The sequence below is a fragment of the Caloenas nicobarica genome, chromosome 7 (genome assembly GCF_036013445.1).
Source record: "Caloenas nicobarica isolate bCalNic1 chromosome 7, bCalNic1.hap1, whole genome shotgun sequence".
NCBI lineage: Eukaryota > Metazoa > Chordata > Aves > Columbiformes > Columbidae > Caloenas > Caloenas nicobarica.
The window spans coordinates 7889655-7909250 of NC_088251.1; positions in this window are offsets into that span (position 1 = coordinate 7889655).

Sequence of the window (19596 nt, forward strand, 5' to 3'; positions counted from 1 at the left end):
GATACAGTTTCACATTCAAAGGGAGTGGATGCTTGTATTTTTCATACCTCTAAAAATTTATAGACAAACTCAAAAAAGCTGAGTCATTAGAATTTAAGGGCCCCACCAAGTATTACTATGTAATCTACATTACCTGCTTCTGATTTATAATTCTGTTATACATAATATTGGGACCCAAACCTCACTTCATTCTATCCTCACAATTTTTTCCCACTTTAGAAGGAGAGTTTACTGCAGAAACATGTCACTCAAACTTTTAAATAAATCTAGTTGATTCAATAAATTATTCTAATTAATTTGAATTCATAGATTTTACCTGTTTAGAGTATTTTGGTGCATATGCTCTCTGGGGACCTCAAGAAATCAGAATTACCCTTTACATTAAGAAGCCTTAATGGATTCTGGTGTTATAGTCCCAAACCATAGCTGGACCCTTTGCTGCAATATGGACTTCAATAGCAGTCTGGTGGTGAAAACTGCAGATCACTTACAAGATTTATGTCGCCAAGTTAAAATTAAAATGACAACAGATTTAAAGGCTTTTGATTTTACCTATGATGAGAACGTCATTGTCTCGTGTCCAGGATGCAAGCGTGTACCTTGCAATTCTTATAAATCATCATTCCAGCTCATATTGAGCATCAATTGGAGCTTAACTCCTCTAGGTTTTTCTCAGAACATATGAAGTGATTACTTAGCGACATTCATGCTGCCTTTCAGCAGTCAGGGAGACACCACATCTCTCCCCCAGTGTTTAAGACAAGGTTAGTGGGAGAGCAAGGCACCTTCATATTTGTAACCAATAAGTCAGAGGGTTTACTCCAGCAGACAAGCATGAAATTGGTTTTCTATGGTAGTTTACTAATACCAGGAAAGCTCATAGCTCAGCAACATTATTACAAGTCAACACTTCTGTGTCAGCTCGAGAAAACTTATAATTTTAATGGGGCTAATGGCTTCAATATTATTTGGAGCTGTGTAGGAAGTAACAAGCCACAAAGTGCTCACTCTCCAACCCTTAGAAGTTCTTGGGAATTTCTCTTCCATGAATGTGTCCAAGCTGTCCCTGAGCTCATGCACACTTCCAGCACACTCAGCATCCCGGATCAAACACACTGTAGTTGTGCAACTGTGAGAAGAATCATCTCCTTTCATTTGTCTTGAGGTGTGCAATTGCCAGCTTCCTTTCATGCCCACTGTTACTAGTGTGGAAGAAAAAGAGGAAGTCATTTTGTATTTGCCTTCTCTATGATCCTCTTATTTTATAGGCCACATTCACACCCTGATCTCTTTTCCAGGCTTAGTTCTTTTTTTCCCTTATATGCCAGAGGAGGTGGGAAAACGACTGCTTATTCATACGGCTGGAGTAGATGCCCTCTGTTACCACAACCAGTAAGGAGAATCCCTTCTGTCCTGAAGTTTTGTCAATCTGTTTTTTCTTGAGGGATGCAGTGGCCAAGTGTGGAAGAAGGTTCTTTCCACAGCTCAAACACAATTTTGTGCAGTCTCTCCTAAAAGCTCCCTTCTATAGCAACGTCTGTGCGATAGGAACCTATGTGATGAGGTACAGTGCATATAATATGTAACAACAACAAATAGGACTAATAGGGATAATTCATGTAAGTTATTGTGCAGGGCTATTTATGCTACTTTTTTTCTTTTTGTCCTTTAATTGCCCAAACTTGTTGTGTCTTAACCTGGAGAGTAAAGTTTCTAGACAGGGACCTACTGACCTACCTGTCTCTGCATGTTGTGGGCAGTGTAATTCAGTTTTGGGTAGTGTATGAATAATTTTTATTATAAATAGTAATGATAGTGTAAAGGTCTCCTTTTCCAGCACATCAGTCGTAAGGCCCTCCCTAAGGATTATAACACTTCTGAATAAAAAAAACCTGAAATACCAGCAAGTATTTTTCTATTTTTTTCCAGTCTGCTTGGCTGCTGAAATAGATGTGAAGGGATCCAGCATCTAATACTTTTATTTATACCAATCCCAATGGGATCACTCATAGAATAAAATACTTCTTAGCTAAAGAAAAAGCACCAAATGTTAAGTTCTACTTGCTTTCCATTTTAATACCATTTAAACTGACAGCTGTTACATAACTTATTCATACCTTCCATGGAAGACCATGTTTTTTTCCTGTACTTCTTCAGGTGAGCCTGGAGATTCCATGAGATTTGACCTGTAATACTCCTGACTACATTTGGTCCCAGAAATTAAAATAGAGTGAAGAAACCATTTGAGAGTATTTACTCCTACCCGCTCTCCTCATAGCAATTATGTGTGTAATTAGCCATCCTTTATTCACTGGGATAGCTGAGTAGGTCTGAAACATCCCACTACCATGCTACAAAGTTATTTAATTCAGCGTCAGTTTAGTGCTTCTGAAGATCCGTATCCTGTCAACATAAGATAGCAGAGATAAACATCCTCTTTCAGCCCTATTCCATAACATCAACATTAGATTGGAAAAAAATGGGGGGAAAAAATTATATTTGCATAGTGCTTAATTTTGAGAAAATATCCCTCTCCCTGGAACAGTTTAGAGAAAAAAAAAAGCCTTCAAGTAGTATTGGTGAGTTAAGGCTTTCAAGCTTGAAGACGTATTTTATTATGGTCATGTAATAATGGCACAATTGCTAGTAACCATCTGGTTAGTAATAGATTATGCTTGTCTCTACAGCAGCTACTGGCAGACTATAGGAGTCTGGGCTGCATATTTGAAACAGATACAGTAGGTCAGAGGCACTGATTGAATTCAAGAGAGTTAGACTGATTTACATCAGGTAAGATCTGAAATTTGTGCCTTAAAAAAACAAAATAAATTTATTCCTGCAGTTATGTGTTAGTTTGTATCAAACAGAATTCCGAGTGAGTTGTTTTTCATCATTTCTGTGATAAAACACTCTTGTGCTTGATGCATATTCTGAGGTCAGCAAAATAGGGAACAGAAGAATGTGTTATAAACAGAAAAATTTAGATCTCTAGCAAGGTATTTTAAGGCCTATGGACACTATGTGTGTTCCTCTAAACTTCAAGATGTAAATTAGTTAACCACAGTGCAAAAAAATAAAAGAAATAAGTAAATATTTGGACTTTTTCCTCATCAATTACCATTTCTTTCTTTCTCTCATCAGCCATCTAGCATGAAATTATTATTTTTGTACTTTTGAAAAGTTAGAAATTATTTTAAGACAATTAAATACCATATTATATGGATTTCACAGATTAATGAGAGAGCATGGATTCTAATCATTGCTGTTTTACACAGCCCTGTAGAAGGCTGTGGCAAATGAATTGTGATTGATCATGATGAATTTGGTTATATGATTTAAAGATTACTTGAAGTGGTAGGATAGAAAATCTGCCTGAAGGCCTTTGATTTTATATTTCTGAATTCTAAAGCTAGTAGTTATTAGTAAAATGGGAAACCATCCTTTATGAGGTAATTGGGACAAAGCCTTATCTGATAGTATTATTAATGAAACGCTGTGCCTTTAGAAGCACTATATATATATATATAGATATATCAGTTGCTGCTTCTCTCTGAAATTAAAGAAGACATGTAATATTAAATGGGTAACATCAGCTTGCAGAGTGGCTGAATTATTTTCTGTATGTTGATAAAACCATTTTATGTATTTATTTGGAAAAGATAAGACTAAAGATAGAGACATTCTACAAATTCTAGTCCCTCGCCAGATTTCCTCTGTATCTCAGTCTTAATCAGCTTTTTAATATCCTTCTATCTCATTTTTCTCAAGCCTGTAATTGTCAGAGCAGAAAACTCTGTGTTTAAAATGGATGATAAAGTCAATAGAATGATATTAATTTATGCAAGCTGTTAGCTACTCTTAAACAGAAACACCTAATAAAATAATTAAGTGGCTTCATATTAGGCCTTTGATGTGATATGTGCCTGGTTTATGTGGGTTTGGTTGTTATTTTGCAAGTGCCGCTTCTGTTCCATCACATTTCCTTTAACTTCAGTTGAGTACAGGAGGTTTCTGTCAAGGTGCTGTTATGTTTGCGTCACTATCTTTAGGTTCTTAACTACTTCTGGTGTGGTAACACATGTAATGGTTTAATACAACAGTGTATTTTTTCTGTAGTATCCTCTACGCTTGCAGCGTGACCACAGGTTTATGTTTGTCCCTGATTTGTGTCTTGTCTGGAGGGGAGGTTTGGATTTGGAGCTGTGCACATAAGGCACATGGTGATCTATAGATTTTTTCCTCAGAGTACACGTGGAAGGGGCTGATATAAGGAGCAGCGGTTCATGGGTGCTTCCTGAGGTCTGCTTGGTGCCTCTCATGGGCTTTGCCACTCCCTGTACAAAGGGATGACTTACACCTTTTATCATATTTGCTTGTGATATGAAAATTCCTGTAAACAGAAAGGCTTCTTTATTTTGCTTTTGAATACTGTTGTTTCTTCAGGCAGTTTGGTTTTCAGTGTAATTTGAGAATGCTGTCAGATTTTTATTAATTCGTGGGCCACTATTGGAATTAAATAAGGTTTTAATAAAAGCACTACCTTGGCCCTTACTTTTTTTCTGAAAGTCCCTCAATACTCGTTAGAGAGGGGCCAGCCAATACAGGGTAGATTATGAAGAAAATTAAATAATTTATAGCATCTTCCTATAAATTAAGTAACAAAAAAGCTGCAGGATCTCATCCATTTATATTGCAGGCCAGCTAAATCAGTATGACTTACAATATGATCTCAGAAAAAATGAGCATTGCCATTTCAATTTTAAGCCTTTTGGCTTTGCAGTTACCAAAATGCACATAATTTTGGAAAAATGTGAGGAAAGCAGTCATGAGGAATAGAGAGAACTCTTTAAGTGACTATCCCAAATAAGAGTTACGAGGCAGGGTTGCGAAGCACAAAGTCATTTTAAGGCAAAGGAATGTGGGAGGGAGATGTTGCAATCAGCACAGCCTGCAATGTACAAAGACATTACCACACCAATTAGGCCTAATAAGTGTAACTCGAGTATTTCATAATGTGAGTCCAACCCAGCCTCTTTTGAAGTCAGCTGAAATTATTGCCATTGTTTTTAATAAGCAAGGGTAGAAGCCATCATTGCAGTATTGATTTCCGTGTATATATGGTTACGGTTTGTATTTGAGGTGCATGCAGACGTCTGAAAAAAATGTCAGATTTCAGTAACATTTCAGTGATCTCTTGCTGGATGGGCACTAAATGCCAAGTGTGAAAACCCAGAGAGTAAAAAGCTTTAGGACAGGTTTGTGAGAGGGGTTCATGCTTCTGAAAACCAGTTGGGAGGTTTGTGAACACATCACTTGTGGCTGATGGCAGCATGCAGGCCTTGGGTTTTCATGAACCTACGCCTGTTTTGGGAAAATGTAACAGTTAAAGCTTATGAAAAGAAGTGGCTATTTAGGCATCCTTCTAAACTGCATTGCATGCAGATGCGTTGCTCACATCAAATGCGCTCTGTGTACATCCTTGTCTCCCCTCTGAGAGAGAGGGTGCTGGGACTCTGCTCTGGACCTGTGAACCATGGACTGGTTTGAGCAATGCTGGTATATGCAATAGAGATGGCACTGATTGTTCTTGTCATCTGAAATGTTAGTGATACGCAATATATGTAAATGGCAGGTTTTAAACAACCATTATCTGATTTCTGTGACTGCCAATCAGACTACGGTTTGAGTTGGTTGAGATCAATGTAAAACATCTAACGATCAAAGCTAGAATTATCAAGAGGGCGAGAGCCACATGATGTCTGGGCTGCAGGCAGGATCAGCCCTGGTAACTTGGGGGTAACTGCTGGGGATTATGTGCTGGACACATAGTCTCAGCAACGTGGATGTGCCAAGACTGACTGCCCAGGCAAAGGGGAGCGCTCATTGGGGATGAGAATGCACCATCAGCCAGGCGGGTCAAGTTTGGAGATGCAGTTTTCAAAGTCCTCAGGGCTACTGGTGATATAACAGCAGTCAGAGCCTGCATCAGACATGATAAAAAGTCAGGGGTCTCCAGACAAACTGCTCTATCACCCCCAGCTGCCGGAGACCTGAGCCCAGTGATCTCACTAACGTCAGAGCCTGGCTGGAGGAGATGGAGCGTTTGGCCAAGAAATCAAAGGCCATCCTCATCGCAAGCAGTTTCATGGGTTCTGAGAAAACAAGCTCTTTTGTTTCTTTGAAAGACTTCCTGCTAGCCTCAAAAACACACTTCAAAGGGATTGTTTTTCATGGCCTTCATCTAGCTGCTGTCACTTCTTAAAGTAAAATTTACCAGGTAGGGTAAGTAGTGCTTTTTCTTTGTTTTTTTTTTTTTTTTTAAATTTGCCATTTATAACACAAAATCAAGGCAATAAGGAAGTTAAAGGCCTTTTTAGCCTCTTTAGTATAACACTTCTTCTAATAACTGCAAGTGCATTCACTGGCATAAAATATTAAATATAGCGGAAATGGCACTTCAAGAGTGCTCAGTTTTGTCTTTATAGGTCTTCTGTGCTGCACCCTTTATCGCAGTAGGATTTCATCATTGAAACATTTCTCATATTCTGCAGTAATACTTTACAAACTCCTAAAATTTAATAGTCTAAATTATTATTTCTTATGCACTATTTACATGTGCGCCTTTTAACGTGTTTACTGAGCTCTGTGTATGTGAGTCTGTATGATATATGAATGAGATATTTATTGGGCATAATTTTTAATGCCATTGAAATAAAGTAATTCAAGTGATATTATAAAAAGAGAGAGTTGTCTTCAGACAAGTATGGAGTCTGTAGACAGAGAGTGACTTAGGTATCCATATTCAAGATTTACACAATCCTTCTCTCCATTATATAAATGCTGATTACAGGGAACTCTGAGACCCAACAAGAAGCAATTACGGCCCTCCCGGTCTGTGAGGAGCACATGCAGGACTGCCACTCACAACAGGCAAAAAACTCATGGCATGTTTGGTATTTCATTACAAAATAAACTGATTTCTTTCATTAACGAAACATTCCCCATGCCCTGCCCATAAAGAAAACTACTATCAGTGAACAACTTCAGAACAGTGAACTGCAGAGGCGTAAAAGTCCTGGTGACTGAAACTGTCTGTGCTATAAATGTTCGCATACCCCAATTTGATGAAATATGTATGTTTAGAGAATTGGTAAAGAAGCATAATATGTGAACAGAATCAGGGTTTCATCTTATTACAGGGCTCCCTGAGTAGCTGAGCTGTCCTTCCAAAATGATTAACTAGATTGTCTGAATACCAGCATCTCTACCCTTAGTTTCAGCTGATTTGCAAAGACACTCTGATGCCTAATTCTACATGATAATTCATCTAGATTACCAGCTCCACGAATGCTTTCTGGTTCTCACGTTGGGGTCTGTGCTCTGGCAATGCTCTCACTGTACACAGAGGTGAAACCCAACATGCCCCTCCCCGTCACAGAGAAACCTCCAGAGCTGCAAGGAGACAGAAACTGGAGTACCCGCAGTCAACTGGGAGAGAACAGTCTGGTGCATCTCAGACTGCCTCAGCCTTTAAGCCTAAAGAAAAAAAAAACAACAACACAACAGCTTTCATTGCATCACCGAGCAGCACCACTGGTTCATTATTGCCTTAAATAGTATAGCCTCTAAACAATTCATTAATTATTAGCTTGCCTCGTTACTTAATCCCATTAGACTGATACATGCAGGCATTTTATCGGTAAAATTGAAAGTAAATTACAAGGAACGTCACTTTTCCAGTTGCATTTTAGATTGCACAGCAGATCAATAGATGCCTTAAACACTCTTGCTTTAGTGTAATGCAGACTTGGCCTCCTAATTTCTTGTGTTCAGATGAGAGGGCATTTGGTGATTGAGAATGATTCTTTTGTCAAATGATGTTTTGGGGAAGAATAAATTAAGCAAATAAAATGGTAGTACTGGGAATACACTCCATTTTTATTACCAGTTTGCAATATTGATGTTGTTAGGAAGCTTAGCTTGAAGCAGGAGTGCAAAATGCCAGGTGCTGCATGAGTACCATGTCAAGATATTGCAGATAATCTCCCTAAATTAAAGCAAGAGTGACTAAGTCAGCAATTCTCATCTCTGGAGTTTGCATTAACCCAAAGCTCCATACGTGAGACACGATGGGACTCCATGGGGTTCACAGTCTGTGAAACACTGGGAGGGATGTGGAAATATTGTATTAATACTGGCATTTTCAGACCAATTCATTAGGTGCCTAAAGGGAAAATAATTTAAGAAATCTACTTAATAATTTGCAAGTAGTTTTTATTATCAGATAATCTCAGAACATTATCTAAGGGCCTGAAGTACTGAAACACTTAATGAAGGTTTAGGAAAGATAAAATGTAACAGGAACGTATTAATCAGAGCAAGATGCTCTTGTGAATTGAACTTGATGGTTTGGATCTTGAAATGTATTTGGGGTTTCCCATGAAGCCAATAAGCTGATTACAGTTGTAGAAACACCTCCACAGAGCAAGCATTCTACTGTTCAGGACAGGATCAGCAACCATCTGTACATACCTTATGCAGAAGAAAAAAAGCTAAGAAGTTAATAGAGGGGGTCATGAAATTAAGGGCAATTTTGCATGCACCTTTTAACTTCATTTTATTGTGTCGTTTCCATCATCCTTATTGCCAGTTACTTGCATCAGAGCAGCACCTAGAGGTTAGCGCTACACAGACATGAAAGGGAAAGATCTTGATCCTGGTGCAGCAACAGCTGAAATAACAGGAGGGATGGAGGAAGCAGAGACTGGCAGGGATGAACCAAACAAAGTGGGAGGTGGTTGACAGCTGTCATTGCTGCCTGCCCCATGAGCTGACAGGAGTCAATGGGATTCTCTAGGTAAAACGATGCTCCAGTGTGTCTTAGAAGGATTTAAAGGAATCAGAGATGACAACTGCTCTGGTATTTTTGTCTCTTCATATTTACTGCTTCATGACATTTTTTATGTGAAATTTATTCTAGTTTGTACCTGTGTTCTCACATATGAGAAGTTAGACGTAGTTGAATTTTTTGAGAACTGGAATTAAGCCTTAAATTACATGAGCTACACTTCCCTGCTACCCATGACTGAATGATAAGATGGTGATGTCTTACTCCCTTGTGGAAAATACAGTGAGAGAAACTGTATGTTAACTTGCTTAAAAGAAAAATTCCCCGAAAACTACCATTCTGATAGCGAAGCAGATCCTGTTTGGAAAAAAAAAAATGGTGCTATTCAATGGAGTTCACTTTCCACTGAAACACATTCTACTTTCTATTTGAAAGAAAATAAAAGCTAGAAATTCTGGCAAGTGGATGGCAATATTTGCACACAACCATGTGTAATATATACACAAATTACTGTTGTATGTTTTTATTAGAGTTTAGGATATAAGTTTGTATCAGTACATTTAAGATCTTTGTAGTGGCATATACAAATGTAGCCATAAAAGTGGCATATACTGGGATCTTCTATCAGAGCAGAGAATTACAATTTATGTTATTTTTAATCCTCAAAATGTGTGAAAAGCTCTATGTGCATTCAGTTCAACAGGAATAAATCAGACCCAGAGTCATATGATCTTCAGTTATGTCTGATTTCTTATGTCATATTTAATTGAGTATTTTCTGAGAAGAACTAGCATGAACCATTTGGTTTAAATAATTATATTGAAGATATATTATCGTTAGGGACAACTGTGTTAGAAGGATTTTCACTAATCTGTTGATTGAGGTAGTTTCCCTGGAAACTTGAGGAGGATCCTTCTCACTGTAGTATTTTTTTTTTTTAGTAATTATGATTTATTTGTGCTATTTTGTTTGATAAAATGGATAAGAACATGTACCAATTGGATGAGTGTTTATTTTCACTGTTTCTGGCATAGTTACAGTCAGGAACCAGAGTTATGGTTTCCATTTTTGAGTGTGAGAGACAGATGACAGCTGATACTCATAAATATCCTCCAGTGAGAGTCTGCAGGGTTTTTTTTTTCATTGATGATTTTTCTTTACAGCTGGTTATCTAAGGGAAGCAAATTAACATAACGCTTTCACTTAGTTTCACAACTTTGCTGTGTTCTGAGCCAATACCAGCCTTGACATGTTTGCTCCCCTCTCCTGCGATGCACGTCCTCTTACTAAAGCCACTCCTAGTTCTAGAACTTGAGCTCAGTGTCCGCTCTCATCACCTATCCCCTTCCTACCCATCACCTGCAGAACATTCCTCTGCTTTGGTTCATGTGTAAGTGTCATAACGACGCACTCAGCTCTTTCCAGGGCAGCTCTGCAGCCCCCCTAAAGGAGCATTGCTTGTTCTCCCCTCACTTTGTCTTCCTGCTTGTGACTGAAATGAGATTTTTAGCTCTTCTCTGATGCCATGTAATCTGTCTGTGCCATGAGGCACCAGTTCGCTTCCAGGTGCCATAAATAAATATGAATGCTCTAAGTTTATAGATGATAATTTTTTCGTGAAGGTTATGTCTATGCCTAACTATATTAAACTTGAATTGAGTTCTAGAGAAGCATTCTAGCTGCCCTTAGGCATGTGGAGTGGCATCCAGGGACCTCCTTTAAAGTCTCCGAACCTCGATGGGAAATGCTGCAATGGAATGCTGGAACTGAGCCACCATCAGAGAGCTAAATCTGAGCCATTTTGGTGACAATATAGATTTTCAAAATCTAGTGTGTTCTTCTGAACTTGATGGTGGTGATGTTCTCTAGTGGAAAAGTTTGGCAAATCAGTTAGTGGGAGCATTTGAAAGATGCTTAGAAAAACCCTGGTGCTGAGGACACAGGTAGGTAAGGCAAACAAACAAAAAAAGAAAGGAACCCCTAAAATAAGTGAGGAAATTAAGAAAACTCAGAATGAAAAGTTATTTTTGAAGGAGCCAGAAAGGATAAAGAGACTGGAAAAAAAGGATTAGAATCCATTTATTTTTTTGTCTCCTTCCTGTAGTAGGGATTAGGTTAGGGAAAGCTAAAGCCCTGATAGAATTAAACCTGGCCAGGGACATCAAGGGCAACAAGAAAATCTTCTATACGTATACCATACGTGTTTGGTTACAGAAGTACAGGCATGAATATGAGACAAGGTTGAGTTGTATTTGTTTTTTGGAACTTAATTTCTGAAAAACCTCTCCACTTCTCAGAATTTCCTGCTACACTCAGCTTAGTAGCTCCTCCTAGGTAAAGTATTTCTGGTTAAAGGAAAAAGCACTGCAGATTTTTTAATGAGTGTCACAACTATTACTGTTAATCCCAGACCATTTTCTCATGAGGCGCAAGTTCATACTACCACCTAGTGCAATTCATGTTTCAATGCAACAGCATTATAGAGTATGATGTCTTTATTATTAATTAATTCTTCTGAATAATTAATCTAGCTGATATACTTATTGACTACAGTAATAACTCTATATTAATGGAAGAAACAGAAACAGAACATGATCGTTCTACCTCTAAGCCCTCAGTAAATAGTACACTGACTTCCATGCTTCATCTGCCTATTTTCTCACATGCATATGGTAATTTCAAGATTGTAATAATTCCCCTAGCACAATACTATACACCCACGCTCCTGCTGAATTGTACAGCTGTGGGTTTAGATGAATGAACAGTGGTTGGTTTGTACAAGCACCCTGAAAATATTTGAACTGTGATTTGGAAAAGGAGAGTAGATTGTCTTGATCTCATGTGCTGTGGTATGTAAAAACACAGTAAATAAGTTCATAGGTATTGGCGTTCTGATCTTAACAAAGAATAGTATAAACAGCTAACGCTGATAATACCTAGTGTGTAGCTATGACTTTGGTGCCATTCTACTTCTCTCATGAAGTAGTCTTTTTTTTTTCCAAAGCTATGTCCAATAAACATCCTCAAATGATATAGGGACTATTTAAATAAAATTCTAAAAGGCCAAATGTAAGGTTGGTTCTTAGTATACTATGTAATAATGAATATACAGAAAAACTTTGTTCATTTACAAAGGGCTTGGATTTTTTTTTTTATATCAGAATCTTCATTTTGTCTGTTTTAATAAATTATTTCACTCACAGGTAGATTTTTTTTTTTTTTTTTTTTAAAAGGAGTGAGCCAAGTTGATGTTTTATTTTGTTTAATTCCCCAGCCCTGTTTTAATGCTGTGTCAATAAGGAAAATATACATATAGTTAACTTAGCATGCAACAGAACTTTCTCTAACAGTACCTGTATTTGCCCTTGCTCAAAAATAAATAATGTATACCTATTTCATAGAAAGAAATAATACAAATATATTAATAGCAGTTCTCTTTATGGGCTAGCTAAACTCCAAAAGAACTAAATACATTTTAGTTTCAATGAGCAAGTGTTTTTTCCAGGCCTTTTCTTTTTCGGTATTTCCTTCGTTTGAAGGAGTCAGAGCTAAAGAGACAGGAAGGATCAAACTCCCTATAAACACAGAAATAACTGAGAAGTTTCACTAATTTGGAATTCCAATGTGATTTTAGCAAAGGGATCTTACCTACACAAAAAGCCATGTGTTTAAGGCTTAGAGCACAGACTTAGAGGACCAGATTTGTGGTTGATGGATAATTTCTTCAACTTCAGTGAGACTGGGAAGTGCGTGAATATGAGCAGAATGCAAATCAGTTTATTTAATAGTTATATACTTCCCATACTACAACTTATTGTTATAAGCTGTATGTACCTTTTCTGACAGAGTAAACTCTTCTAAGAGAAACATCAAATATGGTGTTACAGTTTGTCCGTCATACCAGCAATGGCTCTTTCTATAAAGTTTTACCTTCGCTATCATGCTTACCTGGAAGGTAGGAGCAGGTAGAGATTTATCACAGGAGCTGTAGAGGAGTGAAAGATTATGACTGATGGTCTTACAGCTTTGAGTGAATTTTCTTTAAGATTTTGGGCATCGCTCCCAAATTTCAAATGGAACCTGCAGTTAGATGAATATTACAGCTATTTAGAATGGTGCAGAAAGGGCAAAGATCTTCAACATATTGTTTCCCTTTTGCATTTGGAAAGAAGAATGCTAATGCACTTATTAAAATGAATTCATCAATAAGCAAGGAAGAAATTAGACATCTGCTAGTGATAAGGTTTTTTAAAATTATCAAGTCTGGATCATCCACACCTGGAAGTCCATAAAGAAAACACCTTTGACTGAGGCATTTCACATGGACTAACCAGCTCTTGAAATGAATTTTGCAGTGCTGGGGAAATTGGAGAAGGAGGAAAGCTGTGAATAGCTTACAAGTATTAGAAAAAGACTTGTAGCTAAATGGCCTGTTAACCTGACTTGAGCCTCAGGTGAAATAGTGGGAAAGGGCAAAGCATTTCAGTGACAGAATTGAATGATAGGAGTACAATTAATGCTAGTCAGCATGATTTGATAGAAAATAGGCCTGATCTAACTCTTCAGGAGATTACAGATATAACCAGACTGTGTAGATATTGTATGCTTTAACTGCTGGAAGCCATTCAGCTAACACAATACACTACTGGTCATTTAAAATAGTTGGCCCTCTAGCACATGCAGTCTATAAGGAAAGAATTAAAATCTGAAACTATTAATCATCCAGTGAAGCTGTTTACAATTACGTCTTCCAAGGAAGAGTGCTCAAACCAAAATGATGCTACCATTTAATGCATGACTTGGACTTAAATACAACATCACCACTGATAAAGTATATAGATGACACAGAGGTTGACAGTGTGATAGATAATGATGCTGAACTCACACAGAGTAACAGAGATAGTTTGGTAAGCACAACCCATGCAATTAGCTACTGTTTTGATATATTAATATGCAAGCTCTATATCTGAAAAACTCCAGTTTATAATTACAGAGGGGAGGACAGCATCCTTGAAAACAGCAACTTTGAAAAGTTCTTATAAATCATCTTGAACAACTGAGTCAACACACACTTATAATGTGATGGCTGAAGTAAAAAGGATTAACAATAATTTGTAAATCTATGTGTGGGAGTAGGAAGGCAATTTTACGTTTTATGTAAGCACCGATGAAGCCAGTACTAGAATATTGCTTGCAAGTCAGGTGTCAGTATCTCTAACAGTGCAAGAAATAGAGAAGGTGTGAGAAGGAAACCACAAAGATTATCTGAGCACTGGAAATATACCTTACTTTGAAGGGCAGAAAGAATGCAATTTGTTAAGCTTATCAAAAAAGGGCCTGAAAGCTAATTTGATTGCAGCACAGAAGGACTAATACAAGGAGAATATACTATGTATTAAAAGGCTTTTTAATCTCAGAGAAGAAAGCATAAGAAAAAACAAAGAGTAGAAGCTACAGCCAACACATTCAAACTGTTAATTACACCAAGATTAGCGTGCCAGTTCATCAGCAGAACAGGTCTGATACACCTCCCCTCTTGAAATCTTGCAGCTGAAGCTGAGTTCCTTTTAAAAATATGGATTTTAGCCTGGCTAGATTAGTGGTCTCAGCCTCGCAATATGATGCCTCCTCCTTGTACATATATACTTATATATTTATATATACATATATACTTATATAGTTAATGTATTCCCACACTACATGATATTTATTCTATTTTTTTGCACAGAAATAGTATGTCCTTAGAGCCAACAGAAGTGTTTTAAAGGTAGTGTCCAACATAATTAGGTATAAAATTGAGGAAAAATAAAACATATAGTGGTAGCGAAAAGGTGGTTTCTTATTACAACTGTAAAATGCAAATTGTCATGCAAGAGGGAACATTTTGTATTAATATGACAAAAACCCACTAGATGGCACTGCAACATCCCTTTAAAATCCTCTCACTTTGATAGACTGATTATCTATCTTTTTTTACTCAAGACTGAAAGGAATTTATGAAGCATAGCATGAAGAATCCAAGGGGCATAAAATTCTGCCATTAGACAGGATGAATTTTCTTTGTTTATTGTACACAATGTACTGTTCACTGTTTAGTTTATGATTATCTGAATTTTCTTTATGCACTTACATGTTTGGAGGCTTTGTTTACGGGAACTTAATCAGTACCAAATTATATCAAATGATCCTTAGAATATGGAATTGAACATCATTCCAAACTATAGTTTGACTGCTGGCTAGACCTTGTTCATTTCCTGCTAAAGTAGTTGAATTACAGCAATTCTCTATTTTAAAGTGAAATAGAAGTTATGGGCTCCTGTCTCACTAGGATGTGGCATCAAGACTGCATAGAAGTCTGTTAGTACGTAATAGCAGGAATTATTGTTCCAGAAAAACCCAAGAAATATGCTGTGTATTTGTAAAGAATCTTCACTGGCATTTCAGCTACTTAATAAATTATTTACATGTAAAATCGATCACTGTAAAGCCATTCCTTCCAAACAAGTAGATGTTAACTTTGAGTACTGAAGACATTAGGTGGAAAGAAAGGAATCAAGTCCCACTTCACATTTCCAAGGAAATTTTTAAGCTCCTCAGCTCTTCAGGCTGAGAGACTTGTACTGGTCGGAGCGACCATGGCAGTGGTGAAACTGGTAATATCTGGGAATAATTGTATAGATCTGGTTGAAGAAATGCAGAAGGTATATAGTTCAGTATAACACATCTGGTACTTTAAAATTGAAAGTGATGTAGTATTATACTTTCTGATACAATTTTAGTCAAAAAAAAAAAAAGAAATATAAGCTTTGTGCCAATGAGAATCTCATGCTGAAACCACATTCAAACCCTAGATGTATCAGCAGGGTGACTAGAGGAGACTGCAAACGTATGGATGTGCCTTGAGTTTGACCCTTCAGAGATTCAGAACTAGCATGTCCCCTGCTTGGAACTCAAAGTCTGTGAGTGTTTTTGACAGTTTGGGCTTTAGGAGGTTCACCAGTGAGCCAGGTGAGAATTGTCCTTCTGTAGATGGGGATTTTACTAAATATAATTGGTTTTCAGCCAAGAGTATAGACATCTGAATTTACTCTGACTTTATACTATAGTATCAATTAGAGCAGAAAGCAGGTACACACACAAGACAGAAACTCATAGAACTCTTCAAAATTATAATGTACTTAAGCCCCATTACATAGTAAGATCTAACACTCTGCGTTTCAGTGAATATGGAGCAGAAATGTAGTGAATGGCAAATCCAAAAGCAGTACTCTGTATTCTATCGAAGGACAAGGAGGATTTGCTACAGATAGTAATGGTGCTGGTCAGGCATGGCATCCTTAACCAGGGAGACAGTGCTGGAACATCTTGTTCTGGTCTTCTCTCATTATCATTCTTGTAGGATCTGTGCGCTCAGGTTCCCCACTAGACCTTGGTAGCAGGGGTTGGCCTTGCAGGTACTGTTCCAATCCATTTTTGATGTATACATGTAATTTGGTCATAGGTTTTAAAAACAAATATTCCTTTTCCTTGGGGTCTATTTTTTCTAAACTAGTCAACTGCCAAACTGTCAAGCTCTACACAGGCGACCAGCCCTCTAGCTGGGGCCTGTCACTTGCCTCTGTGATTGAGGACCCCATAAGCTGGATCAGCTTAATGGGGATGTGTGACCTCAATTGATATTTTGCCCCTTGTGTCATACATATGAAATTTTTCTCACTGACTCAGTCTGTCATTATGCTATAGGTACTGTTTTTTGGTGTGACTTATTCTTTATTTCTTTTTGTTCTTTGTTTTATAGTGATAATTTGGGACTATCACAAATTCAATCACATTTATGTCAACCAGTTAAAATAATTTGTGTGGGTACTGTTGCATTAGCTAACTGTCATTTTATTCTGTGGTCAGATATTGTAGTGGTTTTCTTGGTACTCTACTCTTTGAGTTGGCTACTAATAATAAATAAAATAACATTAAAATGTGGTAGCGTAACTTTTTTTTTCTTTTTTTTCTTTTTTTCTTTTTTTTCTCCTAGTTGTAGCTGTTTCTTGCTTCAAGAATAGGTACATACCTGGGTAAGCAACATTAGGTCATGGGAGGGCTTTTTACACAGTTAAGTCATATCTCCACTGTGGTTTGTGTTCAGTCTGCTGGCTTGTTGGGTATTGAGATTCTTGGGTGTTTTCCTCCTCAGCATGGCCTCTGACCATGACTTTGGCTTAGTACATCTTCCAGTTTCTTTGACTCCTGACCTTGGCTTGTCCTTGCTCTACCTCCAAACTAATTTGTAAAACCATAATAGGTTTAACGTACTTTCTCTTTTGGGCTTCTGTGGCCAGATCTGACTCATCCTGGATGGTAAACTCTTTTTGAAAGTTCAGTGATTTTCCCTGAGCCTTCTCAGGTCCATAGCCTGGCTTAATTATATTTCTGTTAGGTTTTTTTCAAAGGGATCTTCGAGTCTCCTTTGCAATACTCTGTTTATGTTAGGCTGCTATTGAGAAGTGTCTTTTACAGAGCACAGCTGGGAGCTGTGATTTGATGATAAAAACCCCAGCTGCTCAGCTGTGTCTCAGGTTCATGGTCACAGCAGAGGTGCTGTGGTGTTGGTGTGTAAGCCTGAGATAAAACCGCAGTTCATCAAGTCTTGGCGCTTGGCAAATGCCATTCCTCACCAGGTAAATTTAGTAATCTCAAGTATTTCTCTGGCTCTCTACAAGAATGAGGTTTTTTTCTGTTGATCCTAAAAAGAAACTCTTCCCAGGTCCAATACAGAAGCATGGCTAGTTTTCCATAAACTTTTTTCTTGGCCTATCTTCCTCTGTCTCACTGACTGCTTCATGTATTTCTATGGCTCTAATTAATCCCTTTTTTGGTCATAAATAGGGACAAGTATTTCCTCTGGCCTCAGAAGTTCTATTAGACTTTCAGATGCAAGGTATATAATATATAATCTATCCTTTTAAAAAACATTACTTACTATGTCATCTGTGAAATAATTTATTTATTCATAGCAAGTCTGTGTGTATTTTCATGGCAATTTGGCAATTTTCTGTTCTTTAACATATTTACTAAACGTGGCAGAAGTTTTGGTTCTTTTGCACTGATTTTTTAAAAGATTAATCATCCCTGGTTTAGGAGTTTTAAAGAAAACCCACAAAACACCAACTTTTGCTTAATTTTTAGTTTGAGTCTTCCAAACAGAACTGTTATATTGCTCTCAAATTACGTTAGTCATAAGACAATAGTGACAAATGTATTTTTATGCTTGGAGAAATTAGTGTGTTCTACATTCACTCTGCAGCAGCTGGTTTAGTCTGCCATTGTATTTTTTTCAGAGCTGTTGAGGGATTTGCTTAGCCCAATAGGATTTGTATTGATTTCTGTTTCAACTTTTTTGGTGAACTTTATTCTTGTTTTGTAGTTATATTGATTTTGAGAGCTTTAGCCATTTGAGTTATTACAAATTTTGCTATATTTATGTTGTAATTCTACCACAATAATCAAGAACTTAGACCTTTACAGCTATTAAATACAAAACATGCCCCCAATAAAAAAAACAGCTTCCCTCCCTGCCAAAACTGAAGGTGCAGCTAGTTTCCTGGAATCTGAAGTATCTCTGAAAAGGACTTACCATATTTCTTTTCCCCAGATGTTTTTTTCAGGCCACTTAGGGCCGTTAATTTATATTATTTATTGATAGTTATTGGATGCTATTGTTCATAGCAATAGCTGAAATGTAAATGCAGAATACTGGTATAAGCCAACGAGTTCTGTTTCATGTCATATCTGAGTATTCAATCTATATGTATCAAACAACTATATAAATATGAGACCATTGCAAAAGAGATGCAAGGATTCTTGTAAATAAAAGCACCTATAAGTGAATAAACCCAAAGCTTAAAAGTAAGTTTTCCCTGGTTGATTAACAAACACACTTAACCTTAGCAAGCTCCCATAAATGTGTAAAATGATCAGGATAAACTCAGCCATCCTAGCAAATCCCCAATTTCTCTCTGTTTCCAGCAATTAAACCTAGAAATAGCACTGCTTTAGCTGTCTGTAGACACTCTGATATGCAGCTGTATTGTGTCACAATATGCCCTGAATTTGATCAAAGCCCACAAGCAGAGGTTGCCTCACTTTGAAAGAGTCAGATGGTCCCACAGAAGTCAGAGGGAGTAAGTTCTTCGAAATTAAGCACAACCTAAGAGGATCTCTCTTAAGGGAGAGATGAAAAAACCTTATAAGGATGTCAGCTCCAACAGCACTGGTTATAAAGAATGACAATTCCAACCTCTTGGAATTATCCCACTTAACCCAGTGGATCAGAATTCTCTTTGGTACCAGTGCTGCAGACCAAACCTTGCCAGACTTCAAACTGCAGCTGTGTCGCAAGAGGAAACGCTTTCTCTATCACAGGCAGAATTTGGTCAGCTCCCAAAAGTGATTTATTTCTCCCTTCTTAATAAAACGTCTTTCGCAGTTTTATGTGTGGCAGACACCCTCTGTAGTTTGGAGAGCTCTGGGTATAGACAAAGTAGTGAAGAACAATTATCCAACCCCCGCCTCCCCCCAGGTGGGAATCAGATTGAAAATTATTTGCACACACAGCTGGATGTGATGAGACAATGACCAGAGTGGACTGCAACTGGGAATGTTTTTATGTGGTCCCATTGTAAGCACTTGAATCATAAAGTCAATTCCTACTGTGAGGCTGAGAACTGCTGCAGCAGTTGTCTGTTCTACAT